This window comes from Mixophyes fleayi, chromosome 1 (genome assembly GCF_038048845.1).
Source record: "Mixophyes fleayi isolate aMixFle1 chromosome 1, aMixFle1.hap1, whole genome shotgun sequence".
In the NCBI taxonomy this organism is placed as follows: domain Eukaryota; kingdom Metazoa; phylum Chordata; class Amphibia; order Anura; family Limnodynastidae; genus Mixophyes; species Mixophyes fleayi.
Window position 1 is genome coordinate 64,231,091 of NC_134402.1, and position 24,399 is coordinate 64,255,489.

General features: G+C 44.4%; 1 long non-coding RNA gene and 2 pseudogenes across 1 annotated transcript in view; 2 read left to right on the forward strand and 1 right to left on the reverse strand.

Annotated features, from left to right (window-relative positions):
• Positions 1 to 24,399, reverse strand: part of LOC142104539 (uncharacterized) — a 147,837-nt gene that overhangs the window by 18,253 nt on the left and 105,185 nt on the right. The gene's annotated exons all lie outside the window — the stretch shown is intronic.
• On the forward strand, positions 17,441 to 17,549 carry LOC142132019 (5S ribosomal RNA; annotated as a pseudogene).
• LOC142136736 (5S ribosomal RNA) lies at positions 17,632 to 17,740 on the forward strand (annotated as a pseudogene).

Here is a 24,399-nt window from a genome sequence, read left to right on the forward strand (position 1 = left end):
TTCGCACCAATAAATGTACCTGGACTGCGTAGAGGAGTGGGTCACCACATTATATCTTAAAAACCCTGAACTTTTATGAATCGCACCAATAAATGTACCTGGACTGCGTAGAGGAGTGGGTCACCACAATATATCTTAAAAACCCTGAACTTTTATGAATCGCACCAATAAATGTACCTGGACTGCGTAGAGGAGTGGGTCACCACAATATATCTTAAAAACCCTGAACTTTTATGAATCGCACCAATAAATGTACCTGGACTGCGTAGAGGAGTGGGTCACCACAATATATTAAAAACCCTGAACTTTTATGAATCGCACCAATAAATGTACCTGGACTGCGTAGAGGAGTGGGTCACCACAATATATATTAAAAACCCTGAACTTTTATGATTCGCACCAATAAATGTACCTGGACTGCCTAGAGGAGTGGGCACTGGGCACCACAATAAAATATATAAAAAACCTTCAACAGGTCTGCATTACACTACACATACGGCTGCTCCTCCATCCTCTCCATCATATACATGTTGGAGTTTTAGCGTGTGACAACCTCTTGTTTTTGATAATGTCAGTGCATTTTGAATATTTTTCAATTTGCCCCACACCACTGAATGAACTTTATCTATGATACGCATCTATCTATCTTGACTGCATAGTGTGGTGGCCCCGGTACACAATTTGGTACCGAGGCCACAATATAATTAAAAAACCCTCCACGTGTCAGAATTCCACCAAAAAAGGGTATGGACTGCGTAGTGTGGTGGCCCCGGTACACAATTTGGTACCGAGGCCACAATATAATTAAAAAATTGGGCATCAACAGTCAACGTTGTTTAATATCTGATACACCTCTATCTGGACTGCATAGTGGAGTGGCCCCGGTACCCAATTTGGTACCGGGGCCACAATACCTCCTCCAAACATGGTACAGATAATTCGTCATTGAGATCCCATCAAGTATGTTAAAGACAGACAGGGTCGAAGTGTTATTCGTTGACTTTGTAAACCCAAAAAACTGTCCCTGTTGCACATAGTCGTGCAATGAAGACTGACTTTTTCATTTAAAGGCACGATCTTTCAAGTGTAGTGTTTGTAAGTCTAAGTCATATTATACTTTTGGTAAAATTGGTTTATTTTGTTCCTCTTTATGGTAATTAGTAATAGAATTAAAGTATGAAATAGAATTAAAGTATTAAATAGAATTAAAGTATGAAATAGAATTAAAGTATGAAATAGAGTGGTATAGAGTTGTAGTGTGGTATAGATAGAGTGGTCCACACAATATAATAATAATAAAACCCTCAACTGGTCTGAATTCCACCAAACAAGTATCTGGACTGCGTAGTGTGGTGGCCCCGGTACACAATTTGGTACCGAGGCCACAATATAATTAAAAAATTGGGCATCAACTGTCACCGTTGTTTAATATCTGATACACCTAAATATGGACTGCACAGTGGAGTGGCCCCGGTAGTAAATTTGGTGCCGGGGCCACAATACCTCCTCCAACTTCCAAGTGTAGTGTTTATAAAGACAGACAGCGTCGAAGTGTTATTAGTTGACTTTCTTAACCCTAAAATTGTCCCTGTTGCAAATATTCGTGCAATGGACAGTTACTTTTTTATTGAAAGACTCAAGCTTTCAAGTGTAGTGTTTATAAAATATAAACAACAATACAGTAGTTTTAGAGCACGTCAATACCTCTTGTTTTAAATTATGACACGGCATTTTACTTTTGGTTTAATTTCTTGTATTTTTTTAAATTTGGTTTTACTTTTTGAACATGGCAAACGACTGTTGATTGGTCATATAATGCAAAAAAAAAAGGTCCAAGATGGAATTGTCCTTGGGCCCTCACACCCACCCTTATGTTGTTGAAATAGGACATGCACACTTTAACAAACCAATCATTTCAGCGACAGGGCCTACCAAACAACTTTGGCTGAAATGATTGGTTTGTTTGGGCCCCCACACCAAAAAAGCTATTCATCTCTCCCTGTACAGACTAAACAGGCTCTACTGAGGCAAGATGTCGTCCTCATCCTCAACCTCTGATTCCTCTCCCCCTACAGTGTGTACTTCCTCCTCATCACACATTATCAATTCGTCCCCGCTGGACTCCACAACCACAGGTCCCTCTGTACTGTCTGGAGGGCAGTGCTGTACTTCATTGAGGAATTGATTATTCATTTTTATAAACATCATTTTTTCAACGTTCTGAGGAAGCAACCTCCTTCGCCGCTCACTGACCAGGTTCCCCGCTGCACTAAAAACTCTTTCCGAGTACACACTGGAGGGGGGACAACTCAGGTAAAATAGAGCCAGTTTGTACAGGGGCTTCCAAACTGCCTTTTTTTCCTGCCAGTAACAATATGGACTGTCTGACATGTCTACTTGGATGGTGTCAGCAAAGTAATCATCCACAATTTTTTCTATTGTGACAGCATCCAATGCAGCGACAGTAGACATGTCTGCAATGGTTGGCAGGTCCTTCAGTCCGGACCAGATGTTATCAGCATCCCCGCCAGCGCCTCTTTTGGGAAAACTGAGCTTTTTCCTCGCAGCCATAGATGTGGAAGAAAATGAGGGTGGAGCTGTTGGCATGTCACGGTCCTCTTCAGAGGACAATCTCCTGACCAGCAGGTCTTTGCACCGCTGTAGACTTGTGTCCGCCGGAAACAGAGACACAACATACGCTTTAAACCGAGGATCGAGCACGGTGGCCAGAATGTATTCCTCTGACTTTAAAAGAGTGACCACCCTCGGATCCTGGCAAAGCGTACGAAGGGCTACATCCACAAGAGCTACATGCTTGGTGTAATCGCAATGGCTTACCAGCTCCTCCCTCACTTTCTCCAGCTGCTTCTGCAACAGCCTGATCAGGGGAATGACCTGACTCAAGCTGGCAGTGTCGGAACTGACTTCTCGTGTGGCAAGTTCAAATGGCTGCAGAACCTTGCACAACACGGAAATCAGTCTCCACTGCGCTTGACTGAGGCGCATCCCCACTCCTTTGCCTATGTCGTAGGTGGCTGTGTAGGCCTGAATGGCCTTTTGCTGCTCCTCCATCCTCTGCAGCATATAGAGGGTGGAGTTCCAGCGCGTCACAACCTCTTGTTTGAGGTGATGGCAGGGCAGGTTCATGCTTTTTTGATGTGCCTCTAGTCTGCGGTAGGCACTGGCTGAATGCCGAAAGTGTCCAGCAATTTTGCGCGCCACCGCAAGCATCTCCTGCACACCCCTGTCACTCTTGAGGTAATGCTGCACCACCAAATTAATGGTGTGGGCAAAACATGGGACGTGCTGGAAATTGCCCATATTTAATGCCCGCACAATGTTACTGGCATTGTCTGACACCACAAATCCCCATGAGAGTCTAAGTGGGGTAAGCCACTGGGAGATAATTTCCCTCATTTTCTCTAATATGTTGTCAGCGTTGTGCCTCTTATTAAAGCCTGTAATGCACAATGTTGCCTGCCTTTGCACGAGCCGCCATTTTGTAGTTGCTGCTACTGATGCAGCTGTTGCTGTTGCTGCGGAAGGGGATGCATCTACCCAGTGGGCTGTCACAGTCATATAGTCCTTCGTTTGCCCAGAACCACTTGTCCACATGTCCGTGGTTAAGTGGACAGTGGGTACAACCGCATTTTTTAGAGCACTGAGGAAACTTGATCGTACTTCTCTGTACATTTTTGGTATCGCCTGCCTAGTGAAGTGGAATCTCGACGGGATTTGGTACCGGGGACACAATACCTCCATCAACCCTCTAAATCCCACTCCACTGATGGCGGACACCGGGCGCACGTCTAACACCAACATTGCAGTTACAGCCGCAGTTATACGCTTTGCAATAGGGTGACTACTATCGTATTTTGTGGTCATGGCAAACGACTGTTGGACGGTCAATTGTTTTGTGAAAGACTTAGCGGTCTTACGACTTCCCCTCTGGGAAGATGACCGACTAACAGCAGCAACAGCAGCAGTGGCAGTAGTAGGCGTACCGCTGCAGGATTCCTCGGATGAATCCCGTATTGAGGAGGACTCAGTCTGGCTGCTGACTTGGGCTGCAGGACTGAATCTGATGGAGATTGTGGAGGAAGTTGACGAGGAGGGTGTTGCTGGTGTGTATCCAACTGGACCACGGGATTTAGGTGTCCCTGTACCGATGAGGGTCCTAGCCCCAGTTCCTGAACTAACCACTGAACTATGAAGGTTATTCAGGTGACGTATAAGGGAGGATGTTCCTAGGTGGGCAAGATCCTTACCCCTGCTTATTTGAGCTTTACATAAGCTACATATGGCCATACATTGGTTGTCTGGATTTGGATAAAAATAACTCCAGACCGAAGAGGTGCATTTTTTGGTCTTCTGACCAGGCATGACGATGGGCTTTTTCATCCCATGGACATCAGCTGTTTCCCCCCCTGGTGCCTCATTTACAATAACCACATCACCATCCTCATCATCAAGTTCCTCCACAGCGCCAGCTACATCATCAATAGCCTCCTCCCGAGCCACCTCTTCCCGTACAGTGATGGGAAGGTCAGGCTTGACAACCACCAACATCCTTGGACTCGCCTTGTGGATTTGTGATAATTTCTCTTTAGAAGGCAGAGTTGTTTGCTGTTTTGTTGCTGACAGCATAACTCTCTTCAATTTTTTGTAGGGGGGGGGGGAGGAGGAGGAGGGCTAAGATCCGTGGGTGAAGCTGAACCACTAGTCATGAACACGGGCCAGGGCCTAAGCCGTTCCTTGCCACTCCGTGTCGTAAATGGCATATTGGCAACTTTACGTTTCTCCTCAGATGATTTTAAGTTTCTCTTTTTGCTACTTTTTCTTAACTTGGGCTTTTTGGATTTTACATGCCCGGTACTACGAGATTGGGCATCGGGCTTGGAAGACGACGTTGATGGCATTTCATCGTCTATGTCATGACTAGTGGCAGCAGCTTCAGCATTAGGAGGAAGTGGGTCTTGATCTTTCCCTACTTTATCCTCCAAATTTTTGGTCTCCATTATATGTAGCACAAGATACTGCAGAATGTGTGAACTTGGTAATATTGCAGTACCAATGGACTTATACTGCTGTATTGGTTTTGCAAATTTGGTTATAATTATTATATATTTTTTTTTTTTTACATTTTTTATTTTTTTTTACTTTTTTTTTATTTTTTAAAAACTTGGGAATAATGGGGAAATAACTATGCCCTTAGAAGCACAGAGCACAGGACACAGCACCACTGGACTGAACAGGACACGGCACAGGACCCAGCAGCACTACGGAACTCAGCAGGACAGAGCACAGGACACAGCACCACTGGACTGATACTGCAGAATGTGTGAACTTTGTAATATTGCAGTACCAATGGACTTATACTGCTGGATTGGTTTTGCAAATTTGGTTATAATTATCATATTTTTATTTATTTTTTTATTTTTTATTATTTTTTACTTTTTTTTTATTTTTTAAAAACTTGGGAATAATGGGGAAATAACTATGCCCTTAGAAGCACAGAGCACAGGACACAGCACCACTGGACTGAACAGGACACGGCACAGGACCCAGCAGCACTACGGAACTCAGCAGGACAGAGCACAGGACACAGCACCACTGGACTGATACTGCAGAATGTGTGAACTTTGTAATATTGCAGTACCAATGGACTTATACTGCTGGATTGGTTTTGCAAATTTGGTTATAATTATTATATATTTTTTTTTTTTTTTAATTTTTTATTATATTTTTTACTTTTTTTTTATTTTTTAAAAACTTGGGAATAATGGGGAAATAACTATGCCCTTAGAAGCACAGAGCACAGGACACAGCACCACTGGACTGAACAGGACATGGCACAGGACCCAGCAGCACTACGGAACTCAGCAGGACAGAGCACAGGACACAGCACCACTGGACTGATACTGCAGAATGTGTAAACTTTGTAATATTGCAGTACCACTGGACTTTTACTGCTGAATGTGTGAACTTGGTAATATTGCAGTACCAATGGGCTTATACTGCAGGATTGGTTGTGCAAATTTTGTGGTAATTAAAAAAAATTAAATTAGTTTTTGGTATTTTTTTAAATAACTTTTTTTTATTTTTTTAAACACAGGGGAATATTGGGGAAATAACTATGCCCTTAGAAGCACAGAGCACAGGACACAGCACCACTGGACTGAACAGGACACAGCACTGGACCCAGCAGCACCACTGACCTCAGAAGGACAGAGCACAGCACACAGCACCACTGGACTGATACTGCAGAACACAGCACAGCACAGAACTAAACAGCACAGCACGAGATCTACCAGGACAGAGGACCACCTAACACACCCTCCCTCTACCCTGATCAATGCCCGAGTGAAGATGGTGGCGACTAGCGGGGAATTTATAGGATCCGAGTATCGCGAGATCCGACAACGGGATTATGAGTCAGAGCCTCAGTTTCAGATTTGAATTTGGCGCCAATACCCGGATCTGTCTCGGATCCGACTCGGATCGGCAACGTTCGGGTGGGCTCGGATTTCAATCCGAGTGCGCTCATCCCTACTAAAAACCCACCTTTTTCTTAAAGCCTTTCTGTCTCCCACTTAACTTCCTACCTTATCTTCTGCCTCCGTCCCCCTACTCTCCCTCTCTCCCCTGCATCTCTCTGTCTGTCCACCCCTCCCCTTAGATTGTACGCTCCTCTGAGCAGGGCCATCTCTCCTCCTGTTTCCACCACTTCTAACTCTGCTCTCCAGCTACTTAGCCCTCCTCCTCGAGGGTCCTCCACCCCACGTCCACTCTCGCTCCCTCCTCCCCCCTGGGGGTCTCCCTGTCTTCCGCGCCCTCCTTCTTGGGCCACGTCGTTTGCGGATCCTCCCTCCCCCTTCCCCGCCCTCTCTAGCTGTGCATTGAGCTTACTGAGTTGCTGTGTTTACTGTACTGTGCTGTCTCCCATTGTATTGTAATTTTGTTTGTCTCTGTTCGGCGCTGCGGATGCCTTGTGGCGCCTTATAAATAAATATTAATAATAATAATAATAATAATAGTCTCCCTCACGAGACAAATAATTTTCCTTCTGTCATAGTTAGAGCTCCGTTCCGGAGCAGACTGTTATGATGTTTAAATACTCCCTATATTCATCTCAACACCTAAGGTGATTATAAAAGTAATAGCAATAAATGGAGATACCGATATCAATAAATAAAAAACACATATTATAAAATAAACACAGCTCATTACACCAATATCATATTCAAATAAACAATAACACTCATGGACTGTCACACAAATATAAAAAATAATAATAAAAAAAAAAATATTAATAAAAAATAAATAATAGATGTAAAAAGATAAAGTGATAATAGCACTAATTAGAGGCGAGGCATGGCGCAATACAAATTCTGACAGCTCTCGTCTTCACACCAACACCTAGGAAGAGACCCCATCCAATAAACATCTTTGTATATCATATCTTTTACAATTTTTCCCCCTTGAAATTATATATATATATATATATATATATATATATATATATATATACACACAAATTATTTCTCATCTTTCATCAATTTCAGACCAACATCCATCTTTAATAATTAAGACAGGTAAACACAGCGCCTCCATATATAAATAAAATGACCCCTTTATTAATTACTACACACCTCAAAAGATGGGTACATGTCTCACCAAGATCACATAACATGTGTGTATCTGAAAGCACGGATTATAATACAGAAAAAAGCACATATCTGTATATGTATACCTACATTTACACGCACACACACACATACCCACTCACTAATATACATAACATGTACTGAGACATTCCATATAACACCCCCTCTAAAACCAGGGTGAGTAATCTAAGGAATCAAGACCTAGGAAAGAATTTTGTTTAACTCTAGTGTCTCATTGAGTCCTCTAGGGCTCAAGGCATCAAGTTGAAGAATCCAGAAAACCTCTTGTGTACATAATCTCTTAATTCTGTCACCCCCACGCACCGTTTGTTTTACATGCTCTAATCCATATAGTATCAAATCATCTGTTTTGTTATTGTGGACTAGACTAAAGTGTCGCGAGACACTATGGTTCATTTTCCCGTTAAGAATATTACACCTATGTTCTAAAAATCGCAACTTAAGTGTTCTTGTAGTTCTTCCTACATAGATAAGGTTACAACTGCACTTTAGCAAATAGATGGTATAACAGGTGTTGCAGTTAATAAAACCCCTCGCCTTAAACACCTTCTCCTCATGTACAAATTCCTTCATATTGTTCTTAATAAATGAGCATGTTGTACATCTACTCCATACCACATCTAAAGCATCCTTCCAATTGTCTAGGGATCCAACTCTCTATCAATGATTTCTGTGCATCTTCTCGCACACCTTGAACAAGACTGGGGGCCAGGATGTTCTTCAAGTTGTTATTCCTCTTAAAAATTATTTTAGGATGTGCTGGTAATATTTTTCTCAAGGTATTGTCCTGATGTAAAATAGGGTAGTTCTTAGTGATAATTTTCCTAATTTCTCCAGACTTATTAAATTTTGAGATAAACGTAACACATGGCTGAGATTCACTTTGTTCTTTTCTTTTAGCGACTAAAGATTCCATAGGGTTCTTCTGTAGCAGCGTATCTCTATCTAATATAGATACTTCCTTTAAAGCTTTCTCTAAAACATGATCTGGATACCCCTTTTTTCTGAAATCCTCAACCATCATTTCTACTTTGTGTATTAAACAAATCTTGGGAGGTACAATTTCTCTTGAGATGCATAAATTATCCTTTTGGAATGTTATCTTTCCATTTCCTATAGTGTAAGCTCTTATAGTGTAGATAGCTTACTACATCAACCTTTTTCCTATAGGTAGAAGTTTCCAATTTACCATCAACAATTCTCAATTTTAATTCCAAAAAATCCATAAGGGTTGTGTGATACCTACTGACAAGTTTCAAATTATAATTATTTTTATTTAATGCTGTTATAAATTTGTGTACACGTGATTGTCCTCCTCCCCATATAATGAATAGAGCGTCAATGTATCATCCATAAAGGACCAGGTCCATGCCAAACCCGCCCCCCCACACATGGGCCTCCTCAAAGGACCCCATGTATAGGTTAGCATAATTTGGCACGAACCTGGTCCCCATGGCTGTACCCATTATCTGTAAATAATAAGACTGGTCAAACATGAAAAAATTGTGTGTCAAACTAAAACTAATAGAATCCACAATGAATTTACCCTGTGCCTTCATGACCGAGGGATCCCCCAGTAGAATCTCTTCCATCACTTTGATCCCTTTATCATGTGGTATATTACTATACAATGCTTCAACATCCAGAGTGAGGAAAGCAAAATTATCTTTTCATTCTAGATCTCTTAATTGATTCAACAAATGTAAAGAATCCTGAATATAGGATTTTAGTTGAACTACTCTAGGTTGTAGAAAGGTATCCACATAGAAGGAAAGGGATGAGGTAAGGGATCCTATCCCCAATATTATTGGTCTCCCTGGCGGGAGAACTGCATTTTTATGTAGTTTGGGTAAATGGTAATAAATTGCTGTAACCGGATGCTGAGGAAACAGAAACCTGCCTTCATCCCTAGTGATCACACCCTGTTCTGTAGCATTATCTAGTAATATTTTCAAACTTCTCTGAAACTCAGAAGTGGGATTACAGTTCAGCTTAACATAAAAGGATGGATCCCGAACTTGCCTATAACCTTCATTCATGTAATCCTGTTTATCCTGAATAACCACTCCCCCTCCTTTATCAGCTGCCCTAATGACCAATGTCGGATCTGATCTTAATTCTTTCAAAGCTGTTATTTCAATAGAGGTCAAATTTGAATATTTGCCTTTAATTTTCTCACAAAGTTCTTTCAAATCACTAAGGGTCATCTGATAAAAACATTCTATATAGGGTCCTTTGCAAAAAGAGGGAAAGAATTCAGATTTAGATTTAAATCTATTAATAGATAGATCTTTCCCATTCAGAGTGGAGACATCAAAAATAAGATTGTTATGGACATCTTGAACACCCAAACTCTCACTACTCAAATCCTCCAAAATTTGTAAACATTCGGAATCATCTAGCACAATAGGGTTAAAATCTGAACCCAATTTTCTAATTTGCTTATTGGCAAAATATTTTTTCCTACATAAAGTTTGAATATCTATTCAACTCTACGAAAAGTTCAAACAAATTTGGTTCAACAGAAGGGGCAAAGTTCAGACCTCTAGATAATAAGGACAATTCTGATTTATTTAATTGTTTAGAGGAAAGATTAAAGACACCCTTAGTGTCTAACTCAATCTCGCTCTCCTGCCTGGATCTCTTCCCTCCTCTCTTGCCTCTAGCCACTCTGGAGCGTTTTGGTGTCCTTTCTCTCAGTGACTGATAGGGATTCTGATGATGAAATTTCTTGTATCCTGAGTCTTGATTTTCTACTAAAAAAGGAATATCTCTGTCTGCTTCATAATTAGGAGAGTTGTTTCTGGTTCTCTTTGGTCTAGCACCTAGTGGATAGTCCTTCGTTGGACCCTTGACTAATGTGTTGTCTGAGGAAAATTTATCTCCACTAATAGACTGTGATTGACTGTGATTTCTTCAGTCAGAAACAGCTTTTTGTTTTGTCACATTTGGATTACATTAACATTAAATTATGGGTTCACTATGTAATGCCACATTGTGCATCTTGAATATTTATAGCCACCATAAATTATTGCCTTTTTAAAAAAAAAAAATATATATATCTCTTATGTTGGTTTCACAAATTAATTTCCAATCAAAAAGGGAACAAAAAAAATTTAAAAAGTACCCTGAAATTACATAACACTTTACTATGCCCATTTACTATATACAATCCTAATGGAGCAATCATTGGACATGAAATGGGCCTTTCTCTTATGTTCTGAATCTCAATCTCGCCGTTCACAGCCACCTCTTTCGTTTTCGCCATTTGGATGGCTGTTTTGCAAACCCCAGCTTAGTAAATCCAGCTGTTTGTATGTTCATTGTTAAAATCGGAATGGCGGTTTGTAAAGTGGTGGTTTTCAAAAAAGTAATTTCTGGCCGTTTTGACGGCGGTTTTACCTTTAGTAGATCTGGCGGGGCCAAAACCGACGGCAAACTTGCCGAAAAGCGGCGGGTTGAGCAAACCGCCCTTTAGTAAATCTAGCCCCAAAAGTTAAAACATAGTGGTCAAGATATTCAACCAGTGGAGATTTTTAATCTAAGTAAACATATAAATTAAATTTGCGCCACTAAAATGATAAATAAATTTGAAACATATCTAGATATTCTAAAGTATATCAGAAAACTATAACCAGAGATAAATCTACGGAATCCCCCAGCGTCTGGATGTGAAATGCTATGCACAAGGTTATAATGTTAAAAGAGGACAGAACATGAATCTAATATTAAATATGTATTCAAACACAAATAAAAGCATGGTAGGTGTATTATTATTATTTATTATTATTATCTTTGACTTATAAGGTGCCACAAAGGGTCCGCAGAGCCGTACATTACATATACAGAAAACAAAGAACCAAGACACATCATACAGAAAGAACAAAATATATACAAACACGGTAACAAGGTAAAGCAAATCAGATTATTTCTGGGACCGATAGTGAAAGGGATGGTAGAAATCAGCAAAAAGTAGGCCGAAGCTTAAAAAACAGGGAAAACGGGGCTAGTGAAGCAGGCCAAGAGGTACAGAGGGTAATGGAATAGTAGAAGGAGCACACAAGGAAAGAGGGCCCTGCTCATGAGAGCTTGCATCCTAAAGCGAAGGGGGAGACACAAATAGGGTGGTACTAACTGGGGGGGGGAGAGAGCCAGGACAAGGAAGTTAGGAGGAGGACTGATAGACTTGAATAAAGTAATGAGTCTTAACGGCACGCTTGAAGCCTTTGAGAGTAGATGCTAACCTGATGGAACGTGTATTACAGATATTGTATGCAAGAGGACTATGCAGGCCGCCAATGCGGAAATAAATCATGAGTGTTAATAGAATGAAATTCAATAGGTTTCCACCTTATATGATCTCCAGGATCACATATAATTTGAACAATTAAGTCCAGCATAAAGAACAACAGTGAAGCAAGTCCTTAGTAGCTTCCTCTGTAAACAATGGTATGTGACTGTGTATGATGTATGGGAGACAAAGGCTCAGTCTATAAACAGGGATATAGATCCCTAGCAACATAGGGTTAACAGTCACTAATCAAGGCTGTTCAGGGACACACTTCATGCATGAAGGAAGGAATGCACAGTATAAAAAATAAATGAAATGACTTCCAGAAGCAGTTCCGTCTGTGCAGTTTCTAAGTCGTATGCGGTGAACAAAAGAGGCTGGCTCCAGAGAAGCTGGTGGGTGAAGGATCACCTACCCCACTCCGGGGATCTTGCTGTAGGCTGAAACTTCTCCCTTCACTCCCTCAGTCTCGGCCGCCCTGTATCTAGATGTAGATGAAGATTAGGTTGTCCACAGCGTAGCGCATGTGATAATTTCTGTTTTGCTGTGGTTCTCATCCAGCCAGCTTTGCGGCTAATTAGAGAGCGTTAGATATGTATCAATGCAGTAGATGGCTCCAATGGAGATATGAGTAAGTAGCCAAATAGATAATAACCAAGATGTTTCGCCTGGGAACCAGACTTCCTCAGGGATAATTGAAGTGTCAGAGTCCATTTTGACCTATATATAGTCCTAGTGTAAGTAGATAAGCTGTGTGCCAAAACAATCCAGATGTGCTATTCAAAGCATACCAATCAGCATCCAGTCCATAGAGTCCCAGTATAAATAGGGTCAAAGGATAATAGGCTTGTGACAAGATGGACCGACTAAGCCACCATGTCGGTTGTTGCTGGGAACCGGTTGGGCTTACTCTGCCACCGCCCCCTTTCGTTATTCCGAACATGCCCCTCCTGACGCAGTGGGAGGAGCCTGCTGCCACCACTGAGCACCTTTATGGCACTCAGAACCACATTCCTTCTGGGTAACTGACGCTGCTAGTGTACCTGGGCTGGTACTCCTGACCCCTCACTATAGATCAGTGTTGCTGTGGATGGATCCCCCCTGGCCTATCACACTGACCAGGGCTGCATGGGTAGAGCGGTGGTACTGGAGAGCTGGGTCCAAACTCAGAATCAGCCGGAGAACGGATTAGAGTTTGGGTCTAATCTGTAGGTCACAGGATTTTCAGCATGGAAGCTATTTTCAAGCAGGTCTATGAAGCAAGTGATATTTATACCACCCTTCAGGTCAGATGAAATCAGAAAGATACATTTCAGTGTACAAGTCACTGCATTTTATACAGATTTGGACGCAGGCTATTTTTAGAATCAGGATGTACCCTGTTTACCCAAACATAGATTTACATGCATTGCAAAGCGAACAATATTTACACTTTATCTGTGAAATTCTAGAAACCTTGTGATGTCCTGCATCTTTGTTTTAGACGCAGGATATATAGCAGCACATTTTAAATTAAACCTTCCTGTCTCCAAGTGAAACCTCAGACATCAAAAGGCCTGATTAGCATTAGACCTTTTGTTCCGACAGTTGCAGAATACACATTCCCAAAGAAAGGTATAAACTTCTAACAAGTTATTTCCCCACATCACAATACACAGCAGACTTTCTAAACAAAGGCTCATTGTATCGGATATATAAATCTTAAATACGCATTTGCTTTAGAAAGGTTAAAACAGAAAAAATGAATTTCCTACCCTGGTCTCAGAAATAACGATTTCCCTTAACAAAATATACACAATATCAAAATTAAGTGGATGTGCAATTATATAAATAAGCACCCTGCTCTTTCCTTTAAATTTATACCATAAATTATTTATACGTGATCCAGTCACAAGGCTACATGACAAAACAATGCAGAAGTGCTAATCAGAGCACGCCAATCAGCGTGCAGTAAGCTACACCGTGATGGAAATACTAGTAAACCAACTCTGAATGGAAATAGTAAAGAACACAGCAAAAATGCAAATAAAAATATTACAAAAAACTATTAAGTTCAAAATCAATGATCAAACCTTGTGGGGCCTGTTAGGCTGCTGGTCTGATCACCAACCCACAGAACTAGATGGCGGAGGTATTCACCTATAGCAGCCGCTTTTTCCCTTAGAGCTTGATGTGCTCACTGGTACTTAGATGCCCCCAGGACTTAGCTCCAGGTGTAGTGTGGGTTGGTAAAGCAGAACCACAGCTGCAGGCCAGGAGGCTGGGTAGAAAGCAGCAGATAGTCAAATGGTAGCCGAGGTCAAGGGTCACAGGCAAGCAGGGTAGTGAATAAAAACGCCAAAGGTCGGGGTCACAGGCAAAGTAGCAGAGTCCAAGGTACAGACCAAAAGGGTCAGGGTCACGAGCAAACAGGCAGGGGTCATACACAGGAAATCCAACAGAGTATCCACAGGACAGGGTACAGCAAACAGGAGCAGGTCAGCAAGACTGGGTCAGAAATGCTATAACCGGCAGGGAGGCTAAGCTCTCCTGCCTTAAATACATAGAGCCCTGTAACAATACACATGCCTGAACTAATTAAACAAACCCACATTAATCAGACTTTAGCGCCTGCGCCCGGCTGTCCTGCTTGCCGGGGCGCGCTGTGCAGGGAATCGGCGTCCGGCCGTTGTCTTGGCAACGGTCAGAAGTGATGTCCTGGTCACTAAGGAGCCGGCCGGGACGATCAGCGGGGTAATAGACGAGTCATGGCGGTGCCCGTGGCCGCCGCGGCTCCTAACAGGGCCAGAGTTCTTAATGTGTGTATCCATTTACTTTCTTTCCGTGACATACATCGGATAAAGTCTCCTCCCCTCCATGGTTTTTTTTACTTTACAGATCGCTAAGAATTTGAGTAATGATGGATCCTTATTGTGAAAAAGGGCAAAAAGGTCCAATACACTGTCTCAAACCCTTTTTTTTATATTTCTCTGATGTTCACTAATACGTGGATCGGAAACTTTCTCCAAGGGGGACACTAAGTCCGCGTATCTTTTTAACCAAAAACACAAGTCAGATATAGGTAGAGATTCGTTCCTGACTAATATGGTCACACGCACCATTTCTTGGTGCGTTACCGTGATTGCTCGGAAATTGGACCATGGTTCTGTATCTTTTTGCCTTCCCCACTTAGCCCAAAAATCTTGCAACCCATAGTAAGAACAAAAGCTGACATCAAAATCAGAGGAACTCACAGGATGTATGCAAGCAAAAAGATTCTCAGCTTTATAACCAACTCTTGCAAAAAAACACTATCCAAAACGACAGGTCTAGTAGGGGTCTCACCACTTACACATTTCAATTGAACGACATTCCTCCTCTTAGGGGGCTGCCCTCGGATAGACATTTGAGGGACAGTAGGTGCTGCAACACCAGGCACCACCCCCGATACTGCCTTAGCATAGGAAATGGGACCAGGTACCCCAACTGGTGCAGGAACGGGAGCTTCACACATAGGATTAGCGGTCACTACTGCAGAGGGCACATCAGTGGTCACCAAACAGGGAGCTGTTGCAACAGCAGATTTAACCCCCTGCAAACTCCCGCTACTATTTACACCAGAATCTTGCTTTTTTTCCCTAATCTCCTGTGGCAGCATATTTGGCATGTTTTTTGCAGCTGCCTCAATCAACTCAAGAGCTGCCTTTGCTCTAGGAGGCACACATAATAGACCATAAACAGTATCTACCACATAACCCTGCACATTATTCATATCACATCTATTCAGACATTGCTGGACTGTACCTGTTGTGAACATGCGTTGTGTCATGTGATTAGATTGTCTACATAATGAAATTGATGTGCATTTTTTCCTTTTTTTTTTTCTTTCTGCTCTGCTCCAAGGGAAACTAACTCTTAAGGACTACCATGGATATATGGGGGATGAAGTAAATTATAGGATGTGTAGTGTAGTTTCCAATATGTATTAGTTAGGGCAGCGGGTGCATGATATTCCGATGCGGCTCACGCCTCGTATTGGAAAGGAGGCGTAACCGGAAGTACGATGAACAAGGAGCATCCAAGCCTCTCTCTGGCATCCACATTGCATTGAATATGGATATAAAAGGAGCTTTTGGACGGTTTTATTTATACCTTGAAAAAGGCTTTTTTCGTAAGTCGAAACGCGTTGGTTTTAATTTGGAGGACGGCGAGACCCGACAGAGTGGGGGATATCGGTGGAGTTTGCGGTGGTGAGAGGACTTTGATACCAAACACAACCTTGCTGAACGCGATTATACCTCTTATTTCTGGTACGGGTACATCTGTCTATGTTTTTACCCTCATTGTTTTAATTAAAGGGTATCACGCTAGAATTATTTTTCTCTTCATTTTTTCCTGGGGAAGAAATTCCGTCAGAGAATGGTGATGCGAGAAGAAATCCATTTAATACTTGAGGGCATCATTTCCGTTTTTTGGGTATGCAAATACCGTGTGTTTCAGATTAATGCTAAGGACATGCAACACATCTGTCCATCGACAATCTCTCAGCAGTGGGTGTGAGAGGCACCCTATATCATTTGTCTGATTAATCCTACTAAACACGTCCTCCCTCAATATATATACCTTTTATGCGTAGAGGCAGCGCCACATGTATGTATTCATTTTTGTGATATATATGTTAATGTTTTAAGTGTAAAGTGGATCTTCAGTGATACATATTTGGCTGCTAACCGAGTGAAGCGCCCATTGGCAGTTACCATTTATCTACCGTCTCCATAGCCACTTCACATAATACAGGTTCAACATTAGCTTGCACATCCATACTACCAGCCCTACCAGTTATATTTACAGTCACTGAACTTACTTCTGTGTTACTGGAGGCAGGCTTGCTTGGTTCAGGGCCTGCATTAGGAACTTGTGCCTTTTTCACTGCAGTAGTATTTTTAGATGCAGGGTCTGTGCTAGACTCCTGAGTCTTCACCACCTTAGTGGTAGCTGGATTCACCACCAAGTTGTCAGTAGCAACAGGCTTACTTGGTACAGAGCCTGATATAGGCCCCTGGGCCTTTGCAGTAGAAACAGCTGAATCCACAGTCTGGATACTCTTCAGGGTGTGTGCTCTCAACACAGTGCCCTGGCTGGGCCTCTGCAGCTGGGCCTCGTTTCCATCCTGAGGTATAATCAAGGTTTTCCATGGAGCTTGCACATTCAAAGTAGGGCCTGTGTGAGGCCCAAAAGCCTGGGAACTCGCCTTGTCTTTTTCAGCTTGATTATGCTCCTTAGGAGCATGGCCTAAGCTAGGCCCGAAAGCCTGGGAACTTTCCTGCAATGCTCCCCCAGGATCCTTCATCCTCTCTGGGCTTGCTCCCAGAGTTCACACTGGTTGTCAGACAGCAAAGACACACCTCCTTCTCTCTTGTTCCTGCGTCCTTCAATGCTGGTGTTGAGATGTATAAGAGATGTAGATCAGTAAGCAACCAATACCTACAGCCACACCACCCTGAACAAGCCTGATCTTGGAAGCTAAGCAGGGCCGGGCCTGGTTAGTACTCGGATGGGAGACCACCTGGGAATACCAGGTGCTGTAGGTTTTTTTTTTTCTCTCTCTTGTTCCTGCATCCTTCAATGCTGATGTTGAAATGTATAAGAGATGTAGGTCAGTAAGCAACCAATACCTACAGCCACACCACCACAAACAAGCCTGATCTTGGAAGCTAAGCAGGGCCGGGCCTGGTTAGTACTTGGATGGGAGACCACCTGGGAATACCAGGTGCTGTAGGTATTTTTGTTTTTTCTCTCTTGTTCCTCATGTTTTTTTATTTAAAACTTGCAACATTACATACGTATCAACAAACAAATAAACTTTACTAAGGATGGCACCAACTTATATTTAAAAGGACCAACTAAAAAAAACAAATATTGCTGATTTGCCAAACTTAACTGAAAAGTCCAAAAAGGGCTCTTTGCCCAATAAAGTCCAGTACAAATATAAAAGAATAAAACACATAAAAAGCAAGAAGGTGCCACCAAACAAACTACAACCCAACTCATATTCATCACCATACCCTACTAAGAAGCAAGTTGTAGGTGCATGTTAAGCCATACTTGAAAAAACTTCCAACACGCAAAATCTAATGGGGTGAAAAGACAGCGAGAAAAGCCACTCTTAGAAAGAAGAGCACCAGACTTTGACCCCCTATGGAGGTCTCAGACTCCGCCACAGCCTGAGCCAGTAAGCATTGGACATCCGGCGACCCTCCATGCCCCTCATCTTCCACACCTCGTGAAGAATATTTTCCACTACCACTTTACAGGGAAGGATTTTCTGCCGGATGGTGACCTGACACCGTGCGTTCCACGTGACAAACCTGACCACTAAACTCACTAGAAAAAGTGTACAGAAATCAAAAGCCTTCCACCTTGCCTTGAATGCCCCGTAGACCCATTAAGGGTAAATAAGCCCCGAAAGGCAGGGGATCCCCAGCGACCTGAAGACTCTTTTATAAACCTTTACATTAAAGGGACACTCGAGCAAGAAATGGTCCATAGTCTCCTCCACCCCTAGACACTCCTCCCGTGGGCAGCCACGATCATCAGCATTTCTGTGGTTGAGGTTCCCTCTTACATAAAGTCTCCCGTGAAAGGAGAGCCATGCAATGTCCTGAAGCTTCAACGGGATTCTCCTCGAGTTAATCAAGGAAAGCCCCACCGAACTCACATCACCTGGGCAGTCTCTCAGTGACAACGGAACCCAAAAGTGAAAGTGCAGGACTCTCTTCTCCAATTCCCTTCTAGAAGAGCTCCTAACTTCCCCCACCCCTAAGCCCCAACGCCTTGTCACCTTCAATCCCAAGGAAACGTAGGTCGGGAGATACCCATGCCGGACCCGGAAACTCTTAACAGTGCCTCCCCCATACCATGCACTGAGAAAGGGATCCACCCATACCCTGAAACCACCCACCCACTGAGGAGGGGTCTCAACTAGGAGACTACTAAGGTGCAACTTCAGAAAGGTTGACATAAAGAAAAGCACAGGGTTAATCATACCCAGGCCCCCATCCTTCCTCAGTCGGTAGGTCACAGCCCGCTTGACCAGGTTCAGCCTATTTCCCCAGAGTAACTGGAAGAAAACTGCATAAACCCTAGACCATAAAGACTCCGGCAAAAGGCACACATAGCTGATGTACAGGAATACTGGGATCAGGAAGGTCTTGATCAGGTCCACCCTTTCCCGGAGAGAGTGTTTCCAGCTCTTCCAGCTCTCTACCTTCCGGGAAGCTTCCTCCAGCCTTAACTCCCAATTTTGCTTGGCATAATCACCAGGGCCAAAATGAATCCCTAAAATTTTGATCTTCTCACTCGCCCGGGGAAGACTGTCTGGAAGGTTGAATTCACAACCCTCCTCCCCCATCCAGAAAACTTTACTCTTTTCCTGGTTTACCAATGAGCCACTGGCCTCGGAATACCCGCAGACCAGAGTCGTTACCTCCTCAGCTTCTGCGGAACTCGACAAGACAACAGTAACATCATCAGCGTAGACCACTACCTTCAAGGGCCACTCCGGACCCAACAGCACACCTCCCAACGAGCTACCACCAACCCTTCTGATGAAGGGATCTATGGCAAACACTTACAGGAGAGGGCTCAGGGGACAACCTTGTCTTACTCCAGAGCTGACCTCAAAGGGCTGACCCACCCAACCATTCACAAGAGGGAAGCTCTCGGCTTGTCTATAAATGGTACGGAGCCAATTCACCACCCGCACTGGAAGACCATACCACAGAAGTAGAGCCCAAAGGTACTCATGATTTACCTTATCAAAGGCCTTCGACTGATCTAATGCTAAAATGTACTTCCCCCACCTCTCCGCACGACACCGTTCAAAAGCCTCCCGCACCGCCAGGACAGCACTGAAAGTGCTTCAGCCCTTTACAGTGCAGTGTTGAGAAGGAGAGAGTAACTGACCGGAAACCTGCATCACTCTATTAAAAAGCACCTTCGCCAGAATCTTCCTGTCGGTATTGAGAAGAGCGATGGGGCGCCAGTTCTCAATACAGACTGATCTTTCCCCTTTGACAGTAAGATAAGGGCAGAGACTCTCATGGAGGGAGGCAATAAACCTCTGCTCAGGCTCTCATTAAAGACCTCCATGAGACGCGGAGCAAGGATGTACCCAAAGATTTTAAAAAAACTCAGATGTAAGGCCATCTGGGGCTTTCTTGACAGATAAACCATCTATCGCCACCCTGACCTCGTCCACCGTTATTTTATCGCCCAAGGACTCAAGCAGGCCGCTAAAATCCCCAAGGCCAGGAGTTTCCCTCAAAAACTGGTCCATCCTCTCTTTGTCAAGTGACTTCTCTGATAAGAGATCGGAATAGAAGGACCGCACAACACCAAGAATGCCCTCCTTCTCCTCCCTAAGGACACCCTCAGCATCGCGCAAGCCCCTCACCTCCTTAGCATCTACCGAGTTCCTACAGCTCTGGAAAGGGTCGGGCGAATGGTACTTCCCATAATCCCTCTCCAGAACCAAGGATGCATACCGGTCATACTGTATCTCTCTCATCTGAGCCTTCACCCGGGGGATCTCCCCACTATCCCCCTGGCCAGAGATCAAGAATCCAAGTTTTTTCCTCAGTGCCATGTAGGCACTCTCTTTTACCAAGTTAATTCTGGCTACAAGGCCCCGAAAAAAGCTCCGGGTCCTTTTCTTCAGCATCTCCCACCATTCAGACCTACTCCAGCCTGCCTCCAAAAGTGATTCCTGGGATTCAAAGAAGTCCCTAAAAGACTGTCTTATCAACTCCTTCTCTAGGAGCTTAGAGTTCAAGCGCCAGAGACCCCTACCCTTCCGAAGAGTCTCCAAAGCATTCAAGGACATAGATAGGTAAACGTGGTCGGAGAACTCTACCGGCCTCAGCTCTGGAGCCAAGGTTTTTGAGCTCTCCTTAACAAAAAACCTATCTATCCTAGACCTACTACTACCTCTATAAAAAGTGAAACCCGTGTGGTCTGGAAAATGACGAATGTGTGCATCCACCAGACCAGCCTGCCTAACCATACTCGCTAAAAAAAGGGAATCATAGCCCAGAGAAGTCCTCGAACCTCCCCTGTCTTTTGTCCTAGTGACGGTGTTAAAATCACCACCAAAGACTATCTGCCGGGCTGTAAAAAGGTATGGCTTTATCTCACTGAAAAGGCATTTCCGACCCCATTTTGTCTGGGGACCGTAAATATTAATCAACCTCAGGTCATGCCCCCTCAGTTTGACATCAATCACCATGCACCTACCTACCTCAAGCTCAATGACTCGCTGGATGGTTATCATGCCGGTAAAAAGTACCGCCACCCCACCGTACGGCTCAGCCGCAAGAGACCAGTAGGAGGGCCCACGCCTCCACTCCCTTTTAGCTTTATGAAGGTCAGCCAGCTGACACAATCTGGTCTCCTGCAAAAATAAAAAATCAGCCTCAACCGTGCTGAAAAAATCAAAGGCCATATAACGAGCCCGTTCGGATTTTATAGATGCCACATTAATGGAAGCAAATCTAATGGGCTGGGAAGCCATCCTTCAGAGTTATAGAGCAGGCACAGTTCACTTCTTCTTCACCTGTTTAGCAGAATCCTCATCCGAGGACCCATACCTCTTACAACTGACCCCTGTCGGCAAGGCCTCCCCCACCCGCAGGACCACTTCTTCCCCGGAAGGAGGGACCTCACCAGGCCCAACAGCAACCAAATTACCATCACCACCCACCACTTCCCCAGAAGTAATTGCAACACTACCCAGGATGGAAGGACCACCCGGATCAGGCGCCGAGACAGGAGGGGGGCGGGAGGAGGAACAGGGGGGGAACAGCAGGGAGGGCAGGGGAGGAAGCGGGAACCAGGGATGGGACAGAGCAATGAGGAGAAACATGGGCGGAAGGAGGAACAGGGGGGGAAATAGCAACCGGGTCCTTGGCAACCAAGAGGGGCACCTGCAGGGCTGATCCAGGGGGAACAAGAACACCAGAAGAGAGGGTGGGGGAAGGAACGGGATCAGGGACAGGGTAAGAGGCCAAGTCCTCCACAAAGTGAGACCCCGAAGGATTCACTACAGGAGTCTTAAGAAAGGACCTGGCTACCTTGGATTTATCTTTAGGCTTCCTATACACAGCCAACTCATTCAAGGCTAGATCTCTAGATTTTTTGCGTTTTCTCTCCACCCTTGGCCTAAGAACCAAGTCCCGCTCTCCGTCCTCACCACATCACCCTCCTCCATCCCCTCTTCCTCGCTAGACAGAATTTGATAGTTATTTGACAGCACTATACCCTCACTACCGTCTTTCCTGGCCTGACTCTTCTTACCCCTCCTTTTCTGCTCTACCCACGGATTCACTGAAGCAACTACAACGGTCTCTGACACTGAAACCGCAGGCTGTTCAACAACAGGCAAAAGAGGGATGGGCTTCTGATGAACAGAACTTGTAGAGGCCCTCGCCTCCTCCCCCGTCTCAATGCTTCCTGCCACACAAACTAATTCATCATCAGGGATCTCCATATTATGAGAGGCGTGTGGGCATTTGCTAAAAGGGTGACCAATAACACCACATAGGTTACAACGAATCCTATTACAAGAGCGAGACTCATGCCCTGCGTTCCCGCAATGCCCGCACTTTTGAAAGGGACAATTGGCACTGAGGTGACGGAAGTCGCCACAACGGTGACACATCCTAGGCTGGCCTGGGTAGAAGAACTGGATTCTATCGCGCCCTAAGAATTCCGCAGATGGTAAATGCACCAGGCCAGCCTCCGTGCACCGCAGATCTACTGTGGCAGACCATCCGCCACCCCAGACACCATGGCTTGGGTCAGGCACCTTAACAAGCGGGGACACCAAGTTTGAAAATCTCTTCACCCAAAACGTTAAATCAGCTGCTGGAATGGATTCATTGCGCACCAATATAGTAATTTTTACACGCTCTTGTCTCGTAACTGGAATGGCCCTAAAGTTTATCCACGGATCTCTACTCTTGCATCCAGCCCACCTGCTCCAAAAAACCTGCAGGTCCTGATAGGATAGAAAACTCACATCATATTCTGATGTGCCAACCGGGTGGATGCAAGCGTAGAGATCCGCGGGAACAAACTTAAATGAATCGAGAAACATTTTAAGAAATTCAAATCTGCTCAGGGGGTCTTTCCCCATGAATTTCAATTGGACCACATTACGTCGTTTAAAGGGCTTCCCCACAGGAGGAGCCACAGTAGCCCTCCGAGCTCCAGCTCCAGCCCCCGACACAACCCCCGCATACGAGACCAGACCAGGGACAGGAACAGGCCCTTCAGTAACATGCAGAGCACCAGATCTTATAGGGTTAACTCGCTTTCCACCATCCCTGCAAGGACCAGTCCCAGATGGCCCGCTAGGGATAGCTACCTGTTGTTCAGAGGAACCTCCAGCATAAGATTCCAGTTGTCTGACCGAATCCCCCATTGAGGGTAACATATTTGGCATTTTTTTGGCAACATCCTCAATTAAACCTGCCGCCCTCTTAACCCTTTCTGTTAATTTCAGCGGGCCATAAATGGTATTGATAATTTGTGACTGAACCTGGCTAACCGATATCCCCTCATCACCAGGGCTTTTACCAGCAATCAACATAGATTGGACATTCTCAACCACAGAAGATACAGGGTTATTCATAGCAATATTCACATACTTAGCAGGCTCACAAACTGCAGGGATTACACACGCAGAACTTGAGGAGGCTGATTGGCTGGAAACCTCAGCGACAGAGACAGGCACCATACTTTCATTGCCTACTAACGCCTGACAACCCGCCCCACCAAAAACAGCCTCCGCGTACATCAGGGGTATCAGGGCATCAGACCCAGACACAGTATGTTCAGTGACCACAATATCATTAGAAACAGACATTTCAATTTTGCTCCTTACTGACGCCTGACATCCAGCCTCACCAGAGATAACCTCCGTATTCAACAAGGGGGTCAGGGCACCAGACGCAGCAGCATAATTACCAGACTGACTACTCACAGGCTTCAGGCACATAGGGGTGGGACTCTCAGCAACAACACCAGATCCCTCCAATCTCCGGACGCCGGATACAGGACTGCCGGCCTCCACCGGAAGCGCCCCAGAGAGGAGGGACGCAGGACCAGCCACAGAAACTGCAGCCGAGACAGCACTCCCTCCCGCAGCACCTGCAGCCCCCTCCGGCTCCATCACAGATGGCTCACCCTCCAGAGCCCTGATTTTATCATACAAATAGTCAGTTTTTGTATCATCCGGCTCACATGCCTGCGGATTAGCAGGCAAACACTCAGAGTTCTCCACCGGCGTTGCTGTCTGCACCCTGGCACGCAGCTGCTGCAGGGACAGCTCTTTCTCTTTCAAGACAGACATTAACTCCTCAATCTCCAGTGTGATAGCAA